Source organism: Corvus cornix, chromosome 4A (genome assembly GCF_000738735.6).
Source record: "Corvus cornix cornix isolate S_Up_H32 chromosome 4A, ASM73873v5, whole genome shotgun sequence".
In the NCBI taxonomy this organism is placed as follows: domain Eukaryota; kingdom Metazoa; phylum Chordata; class Aves; order Passeriformes; family Corvidae; genus Corvus; species Corvus cornix.
This window is the reverse complement of record NC_047058.1, coordinates 20,153,808-20,163,152: the sequence shown is the minus strand read 5'-3', so window position 1 is coordinate 20,163,152 and position 9,345 is coordinate 20,153,808. Positions and strand designations below refer to the sequence as shown.

General features: G+C 59.8%; 1 protein-coding gene across 2 annotated transcripts in view; it reads left to right on the top strand.

Moving 5' to 3' along the window:
* Window positions 1-653: 653 nt before the first annotated feature.
* The window catches only part of MID2 (midline 2), a 65,936-nt gene continuing 57,244 nt past the window's right edge, over window positions 654-9,345 (top strand). Inside the window, exon 1 of one of the 2 annotated variants that reach the window (XM_039572074.1) lies at window positions 654-736. The gene's annotated coding sequence lies outside the window, so the exon portion shown is untranslated. Of the gene's footprint in view, window positions 737-778; window positions 858-9,345 lie in introns of those variants that run through there. The other variant, XM_039572075.1, reaches the window with a different exon arrangement.

Genomic DNA, 9,345 nt, shown 5'->3' with positions numbered 1-9,345 from the left:
ACCAAGGAATAAATTACAGTTCTGGGCTCCCCCTCCCGTGTTTCCCTTTGATGTTATTGATGTGGATACATATATATATGTGCACTTTGCAAATAAAAACCCAACCTCACCCAGAGCTGGTTTGCTGTATGGAGAACACTGGGACATCCCTTTGTGGTGCTAAACCAGGTGGTGAAGACCCCATTTAATGCATTTTTCATTTTGAAAAAAAATAAATGTGTTGAAAGACTCACTGTCAAGGCACCAAGTCTCACCGTAAACACACAGACACACAGTGCCATCCATCTCATGGGAACACACACTTTACCACATCCCATAGGGACACGCACTGCCTCCCACCGCCCAGGAACACGCACGGCCCCGCTCCCACAGGGGCACACAGGGACACACAGGGGCACACAGGGTCACACGGTGTCCCTTCCCCACGGGAACACGCAGGGCCCCGCTCCCACAGGGGCACACGGTGTCCCTTCCCCACGGGAACACGCAGGGCCCCGCTCCCACAGGGGCACACGGTGTCCCCGCACCCCGCGGACTCCAGGCCCCGCTGCCGGCGGCGCCGCGGCCTCACCTGCGGCGGGGCGGGGCCGAGCGGGAGGGGCGGGGCCAGTGAGCGCGCGGCCCCGCCCCGCCCCGCCCGCCCCGCCCCGCCCCGCGCGCGCCGCCGCCGCCGCCGCCGTGTCCCCGCGCCTCCAAGATGCCCGGGCAGCGGCGGGGAGGCTCCCGCGGGCCGCCGGTACGTACCGGCACCGGGGCGGGCGGGGGCACCGGGGCGGGCCGGGCCGGGCCGTGTCGTGTCGTGTCGTGTCGTGTCGTGTCGTGTCGTGTCGTGTCGTGGGGGCTCCCGCGGGCCGCCGGTAGGTACCAGCATCGGGGGGAATGCCGCGGCCCGCCGGTAGGTACCGGGGCGGGAAGAAGCACCGAGCCGGCCGCTCGGCGCGGCCCTTCCCGCGGGTTCGCAGCAAGTGCCGGGGCTGGGGGCTCCCGCCCCTCCCGGGAGCCGTTGCCGGCTCCCCCCGCTCCCAATCGCCTCCCCCGTTTGCGTCTGCCAGCCCGCCCCGGCACCTTCCGCCGCTTGGCGGGGAGAGCCGGGTGGCCTGTCCCCGCTCGGGGTTGTCCGCGGCCTTCCCGGTCCCTCGGGTCGCCGGGAGCCGTCCTGCTGGGGAGCGGCGGTGCGTTACGGGCGGAGTGGGTACGAACTCGCCGGCTCCCTGCCCGCGGCTTTAGGGATCCCGCGCCCACCTCGCCGTTCCCCTCGCCGTTCCCCTCGCCGTTCCCCCTCGCCCCGGGTTTTACAGTGGAGAGTGTCGTATCCCTCCCGCCGCCCAGCCCCGTGCCCGCACTTCGGATCCCGGCGGTTCGTGGTGCCGGGCTGTCGTCGCTGCCGCAGAGCCGGTGCGGGGCCGGTGCTGCCCCTGGGCCCCCCCACGCCCCTTCCCCGAGCGCGGCTGGAATCTGATAAACTCCCGGGCCGTGAAGTTAAACAGCAGCGGGCTCCGTGGCCGCCGCTTCGGAAGCCGCAGGGGAGAGACACAGCCCCGTCCGGGGGGTCTGCCAGCGCTGCCCCCGGTGCCCCGGGGCCGGGAGACATTGCCGGGGTACTGCCCGCGCTTTCGGGTGTCACTGCTGAGCCGGCAGCGGAGTGTGTTCGCTTGCGCCGAGGATCTGTGGAGCTGCTGGAAAACGTGCCCGAGTGACACCTCTTCCTCGCCCTTTATTTTTGTGTTTTGCCTCAAAAAACATCCGAACCGCAGGTTTATTGCCCCTATGTGCACAGCTGGCAGGGCTAGAGCACAGCTGGCAAGGGCTGGAGTGCGGTGAAGGGCCGTTCTGCCCAGCGGTCTGCGGAGTTTCTGGAGAGGGCAGATGGCTCTGCTTGCTCCGTCATTCCCTCAAGTCCGGACACGCCGGCGTTAATGGCTCCTGCCCTTCCTGGCTGTCGCCCAGGTCTCCCCAGCCAGCCCGGAGGTTTCGGCTCAGCTTGTGTTGTCGGAAGGCGGCTTCAAGGAGACCGGCTCTGCCGGAGGAGCTGCCGCAGCCGGGTGGGAGCTGGCAGCCGAGCACAGGGCACTGTTGGCTCCCAGGTGGCAGAGGGGCTTCGTCGGGCAGCGTCTGGCAAACCCGGGAGGTGCCACCGACCTGTCGGCCTGCCTGCAGGGCATTGAGTGTGGGCCCGAGCTGCTCCTTCACCCTTCCGATGTGGTCAGCAGTGCCCTTCCCTCCTGTGCCCCCCGCTGCAGCAGCGTGTGGTGACCCTCGGTCAGTGCTGGGGGGCTGTGGTGGAGCTGCCTCCGCTCCCAGAGCGTGCCATGGGCTCTGTGCTGAGGTTGTTGCTGCTGCATTTCACCATCGAGGAGCAGACTCGAGGCTCCGTGCTTGGCTTGTGCCCCTGGCCAAGGGGTAATAAAAGCACGGAGGGAGGGAAGGAGGGAGGCTGGCCCAGGCAGCGGTGCTGGAATGCTCTCGCACTGAGGGGATGTTCCCTGAGGATGCTCCTGGGAAAAGACAGTTAAGTGCAGTAGGAATACGAGGAGGAAGGATGAATTGATGCCAACGACAGCAGCAGCTGTCTCGGTTCAGGCAGGTGCTTACAGAGCCCTGGGTGTGCCGGCTGCTGCGCTCAGAGCTGGGTCTGTGCCCTGCGCAGCCTTCCATGGCGGCTGGGAGGCTGGGCCCATGCACAGCCTGCATCCTGCCTGGTTTGGAAATGCTGCTTTGCAAAAGAAATGGAGCTGCAGTGGGTGATAAATCCCTGCCTCGCACAGCGTGCACCCGCTGAGCTGCGCTGGCCTCCAAGGTACAGGCACAGCTCAGGGGCGTGTGTGGGCATGTGTGTGAGTGGGGTGAGATCGGCCCTGGGACTTATGAGATTGATAAATTACTTACTTTTAAAGCCAGGATTATGTTGTCTCCCGCTACATCCCCTCTAGGGATGGATAGGTGTTTCCAAACCCACACTGTGACTCCCCTGGGGTCTCTGTGGGTTTCTGAGCCGTCAGTCGAGGCTTTTGTAGTGGGGAGGGGGATGTTGAGCCTTTTAGCCCTTGGGTCAGCCCCTGGCTTTAGGGGGTTGGTGCATCCTGAAGGCTGGTCACTGGAGAGACCATGGCTGTCCCATCAGAGATGCTGGAACCAGAACTGTCTCTGCAGGCTGCACAGCTGGTTCATTAAATGAAGATGATGGGCAGTGTGATTATTTTGCTCCTCTAGAAGGAGTTGCTGCTGCCGGTAACGAACACACCTTCTGTAACAAACCTGCCTTGCCTGCTCGAAACCCTTCTGAGGCTGGTGCTCCTCTCACTGGGGCGGGAGGGTCTGTGGCCGCTCCCCTGAGCTCCCTCCTGGGGAGGGGCAAAGCCCTGGGGAGGCTGGAGCCTGTGTTGCTGCTTTCCCTTGTTTTCAGTGTTCTTTGCCTGGAAAGCGAGTGTGTGTTGCAGCCTAATGAGTGCCTGGCTGGACCTTCATCTTGTGCGAACGAGCGGCCCCTCCGATTAGCGAGCACACACGTGGGGATGCTGCTGACCGGCCTCAAGCTGCTGCTTCCAACGCTATCGCTCGCTACTGTGGAGCCTGGATCCCAAAAATGCCAGGGCAAGGAGGTCAGCAGTGGGAGAATGGTGTGTCTGTGTGGCTCTGAAAGGCGCCTTGTGCTGTGCGAGGGCGGGGGGCTCCAGCGGCATGCAGGGAGCATCTCACCCCTCGGATCCTGGGTGCCTGCGTGTGTTCTTACACAGTGCTGCGAACTTCGGGTTGGACCTTGGTGCCAGCGGCCCCGGGACCTGCCTCTCATGCATGGGTGCAGGGAGGGGCACGGTGCTGAGCCCCGAGGTTGTGGCTGTGTCATCCTTGGGAGGACGTGGGGCAGAGCTAGGCACGCTGCAGCCCCGGCTTTTGGGGCGCCAGTGGTGGGGCCCTGCCAGCGTCGGCAGGATGTGGTGGCTTCAGTATCTGCCCTTCCCCTGTCTTCATCCCAGCCCCTTCCCAGGGAGCATGGCCGGTGGCAGAATTGCCCTTTTGTGAGCTGCACTTTCTCAGGAAACAGCCGATTGTGCTTGCTGGCAGTCCATCCCTCTGCCTCCACTCTGGGCCCCTGCCCTGGGGCCAGGCGGGTCCTGTGGCCAGGGTGGGGACACCCTTGCCCTTGTTTACTGCTGTGGGGAAGGCAGCCCCCAGCCCCCAGTAACGCCCGTCAACACAGAGGGGAGAGAAGTGGGTTGCTGGCCCCCAGGACCACCCCAGTGTGGGGATGGGGCTGGGTGACAAAAATTGGGGTGCAGCCGGGGCTGGTGGGGGGGTCAGGCTGGACCACTTTTTATCTCCTTTTCATGCAGTCTCAGCTCGGTGGTGCCAGTCAGCCTCCATGCAGCTCACTGGTCCCCGTGTCACTGTGGGTTGGCTTCCTCCCCCAGCAAACAAACCTGGAGTGCCCTGGGTGCCAGGAGGGCAGGGGACATCTCTCTGCTGGGGGCGTTCCCTGTGTTTTGGTGCTGCTGTCATCCCTCTCATGGAATCATAGAATAGACTGAGTTGGAAGGGACACATCAGGAGCATTGAGTCCAATTCCTGGCCCTGGGCAGGACACCCCAAGGATCTCATCATCTGCCTGAAAGCATTGTCCAAGTGCTTTTTGAGCTCTGGCAGCCTTGGGGCCGTGACCACTTCCCTGAGGGGCCTGTCCAGTGTTCAGCCACCTGCTGGGTGAAAAAACATTTCCTGATGTTCAACCTAAATATCATGTCCCTGTCCCCATTTCCCTCCCGCGACATGATGTCCCTTTCTGTGTGCGTTTGCTCATAGGGGATGTGGGCTGTCCCAAATGTCCCCTGGTGCTACACCAGTGGCTGCTCCCAGAGCCCAGGACTGGGGAGGGGACGCTGCACCACTGAGGTGCCATCATGTCCCCCATTGCCCAGGTGTGTGGGGAAGCCCGGTGTGCTCTGTGTCTGCCCCCACCTCAGCCAGGGCTGCCCTGGCATGGTCCAGGAGCATTTTGGACTGTGCTGAACTGGGGGAGTCTCTTAAATCAAAGTGGAAAAGGCTTTTGGTGATTCTGATTCTGTTTACTGTTGAAGCTGTGCTGGCTGGGAGGTCCCAGTAAGGAGCTGCTGCAGGAGCCCAACGCCGCCGCCAGGTCTTCCCGGCTGGGTGGTGGCATCTGGTTTGCTTCCTTTGGGGCATTTCCCGTGGGATTTCCGCTCTCGGACAGGAAAAGGGTGTGGATGGGATCCAGTTGGAATGGAATCTCAGCCAGAGCGGCTTGTGAATGAATGGGGACGCTGCTGTCACTGTGTGGGTTAAACTGCTTCTGAGTTTTTTGCTCTCAAAAGACTAGAGTGACTGAAGGGAAGTGGGGGAGAGGGAGGGGAGGGGAGAGTTGTGTGGGGTTTTTGTTTGTTTGGGAGAGTTGGAGTTTTTGATTTTTCTGGGATTTTTTTATGGATGTTGCAGTTGGATGCTGCAAGCTCTCAGGTCTCAGAACTGTGTATTTTATAGGTCTCACTGTCTGGAGACTCTGCTAGAGGGGGAGAAGGAAAACCCAGAGGCTTGTGAAAAAGCAGTGTGAGAAATAAACGAAAACTTGCTGCATCACTGAGACTCTGAGGGCAGATGCAAGGGATGTGTGTTGCAGCCGTGCAGGGACACGTACAGCAGCTCCATGTGTCAGTTGCGTTGGGGTCCCCCAGCTTCACACACTTTCCGTGGGATTCAAAATGAAAGGGCTCCATGCCTCTGCGGAATGTCATTATTGTTGTTTATAGCTGAGATTCGTGTCTAAGAGGGAAATGAACTGCTCAGTCTGCTTGCCTATTGCTCATTCTGCAGATGCAGGAACTACACCACGTTGGGATAATGGCCTAGAAATTAAATTTTGCTTTAATACACAAACTCAATTTTGAGTTGGTTGACTGAAGGGGAAAAAATTACATTGAGGCAGGAGGCAGAGGCCTGGCTGGAGCAGGGTTCAGGCCCAGGGCAGTTGGTGTTATGTGGAGAAGATCTGTGGGGGCACAGGGGAGGTGGGGATGTGCCTGCTCTCCAAGGTGCAGCCCGCAGCATCCCCTGGCAGCACAGCAGCCATACTGAGGAATAAATTAGCTTTCTTTTTCAAAGAGACACAGAGCAGCTTAAATGCATTTCGTGGGTGGCCCTCAAAGAACCCCACAAACCTTGTTGTGTAACAGGACTAAGTGCAGTGAGGCAGGGAAGGGTGGTCTCAAGGATGCTCAAGAACCCAGAGCAGGGGTGGGCTGGGGCGGTAGCAGTGGCCTTTGAGCTCGTGGTATGGGGCTGTAGGCAGCTGCTCTCGTTCACTGCCCCCTGGGCCTCCTGGGGGTGAGGAATTTTGGGGGGTTTTGAGCTGCAGAGTGACCTGGCTCAACACTTCTTTAAGGAGCAGGCTGGGGTTTTGGCTGGATGCTGTACTGGCTCAGGCTGCTACCCGCCCTGTCGTGCTGATGCTGAGCCCCAGTGCGACACTGTGATGGTGGCACTGCTGGCTGTGTGCTTGTGCTGCCTGGGGTGTCCAAGGTTCTGGGGTATGCTGCTCTCTGGGTTCTTTCTCAGCAGTTTCTCTTGATCGCTGGCTGGAGGCAGATGGTTTGGGAATGAGGCACATGAGGGTGGCAGGGGTCTGCAGTCTCCATGCAGTGGGGAAAGAAGAGACACAGGAGCTTCACATCCCTCCTGTAAGTCCTCCAGAGCCCCAGCACTGTGCCTGCTTCCCATGCAAGAGAGCAGATGTGGATCCAGGCTTTGGAAGTTCTGCATGAGGGGTTTTACCCTGGTGGGACAGCCAGGAGTAGCCAGGGCTGCTGGTGATTGCTGCCCTGGTACTGTGGATTTGGATGAGGTGTGTGCATCTTCTATTCTTACCTCCTTGCATCTGGCTGAGATCTCATGGGAGAAAATGTGGGGTGTTTAAAGTGTGAGATTGGTGAAATGCTGCCTGGAGAGGCTTTGGAGTCTCAGTCTATGGAGGTATTTGGAACCCAGCAGGTCACCGTCCTGGGCAGCTGGCTCCAGGTGAGCCCCATCCCCAGAGCCCGCTGTGGACCCCAGTGGATTCTCACCCAGGAGCACGGTGTGCTAGCGCAGTGCCATGCTCCCTGGGTGCAGCAGGCATCCCACAGCTCTGGCCTGCTGCAGAAACACACTGGCTCAGGCCATGTAATGGCATTTTGTTTATCTTAAGCAGCTGATGTTGCAGCCGGCACAGGGGAGCCGTGGGGAGCACGTCCCCGGAGCAGCCTCTGCGCACGTCGGCGTCTCCCGAGCCCGGCTGGAACCCTGGCAGCGCTGTGTTGCCTGGGGTTCTCTCTCCCCCCTCGCTGCCCTGCAGCGCTGCTGGCGCTCCTGGCGCTGAATGCTGAGTGCAGGGGCTGGAGCACCAAGCCAGGATCCCGGCCGGCTCAGAAACTCCACTGGGACCTGGCCTTGTGCTCTCTGCCGGTGTCTCTCACTGCCTGTGTTGTTTTCCCCTCTCAGAAACATGCTTTAAGGTTTTTTTTTAGCTTGAAGGTTTTTCCCTGGCTGCAGTGGCTCCTGCTCTGCTCCCTGGTGCTGGCAGCGTTTGTGAGCCTGCAGGAAGGAGAACAGGATGGGGTTTGTCTGGCAGAAGAGTGGTGAGTGCTGAGCTGCGTGACTTGGTGAGGAGCAACCCTCCAGAGTCTTCTTCCTTGTCACGTTCCTTCTCCTCTGTGGCTGGTGGGGGGATGTGTCCTCTGGGATCCCCATGGCCATGCCTGGCATTCTCCAGGATCCCCGCTTCTCTGTGCTTTGCCTCTCCGGTTTGCTTTTCTCCTGGGAATTCTCAGGTTTCTCCCTGATGAGGGCTGGCCTCTCCCAGGAACAGTCTCCTTGTTTTTATCCTCTGTGATTTTTCTTCTTGGCCCCCAGATCCAGATCGGATCCTTCCTGGCCTCCTTGCTCTCCCAGCATTTGGGCTGCCTTGTGCCAGCTGTGAGAGCCTGCAGATAGTGCGAAACTGAATTTCTGGGAAGGACATTGCTCTGGTCAGCAGCTCCGTTGTATTGGGAAGGGAGGAGCCCAGCTTCTGGCTGGCATCAGAGGAGGCTATAGGGGTGCTGGTGCTGTCACCTCCCTGTCCTGTCTCCACGTGACATGTTTGTGGTTTTCTGGCATTTAATCTTTGAGCCTTTTTCCATCACTTTCATCTGATTCCTGAAGTCGTTTAGCTGCTTCATCTTATGAGTAATCATCGCAGCATTACAGCTGTGCCCCTGCACGTTGGGAAGTGACTCAGATGCTCTGCGGGGTCACTCAGCGGTGGCAGGGTGACCAGTGTCACGGAGGGAGGTGCCACAGGGCTGGGGACTCCTCACAGCCCCTTGGCCATGCCAGGGCCACCATGGGACCAGACCCAGCTCTGGCACTGGCCTGGTGTCCTTGCTGCGTGTGGGGGTGACAGTGGGCAGGAGAGGGGCCTTGGAAAGCTGCTCAGTGCTCCAGCACTTGGATGAGGGAGACCATGGGCCTGCCAGACTGAATGTATATCTGTATATATAATGCTATTCTTTTTTTAAACTCTTTTGCTCCTGTCAGTACTTTCCCCAGGTTCTGGCCACTGTTGTGGTCAGTCCCAGAGTGACCCTGCAGAGTGCTATGCTCCCTCCAGCACCCCAGGAATTTGTGTGCACTTGTCATTCCTCAGCAGCTGTGAGCTGTGCCTCTGTCCCTGGAGCCGCAGCGGTGTCCCACAGGGAACCAGCAGTGTCAGATGCTCTAGGAGGCAAAGGCACCTTGGTGTGTCAAACCCCAGCGAGGTTCTGGCATCATCTGTGATTGTGACAAATGCAAAATTCGGAACGTTTTTGGTTCCGTTCAGATCATTAAAGAACTCGTCAGTGCATGAGAGCAGGTATTGTCTGTGCCGTGCCTCTTGTCGTGCCTCTTGTCGCCAGAAGCCTCTGCCTCCCTCCGGCAGCCCACAGGGAGGGAGCGGGATGGCAGGAGGAAATTACCTTTGTAGTTACCTGCTTTGTCTCCTGAATTGCAGCTGAGCAGAGCTGAAAGGGATGGCAGGCAGATCCGCAGCTCCTGCGCGCTGCCAAAATTACCTTGGCTGCCCCTCAGAGCTGGGAGGAGAACTTTGGAGAGATGCAGCGTGGTGGGGCTGGCCAGGAACAGGGGTGATGGAGGCAACCAGCACGGTCCAGGTCCTCCAGGAACTGGGTGGGGACAGTGGACTTTTGTTTGGTGTGCTCTGGGGTGCAGCCTGTGCTGGGTTCAGGGTTGTTCCCTGGTCCATTGCCACAGGCTGATCCACGGGGTGCTGGGGTGAGCTGCATGGTTCTCCCCTGGCTGTGTGAGCTCTGGACCTGCCAT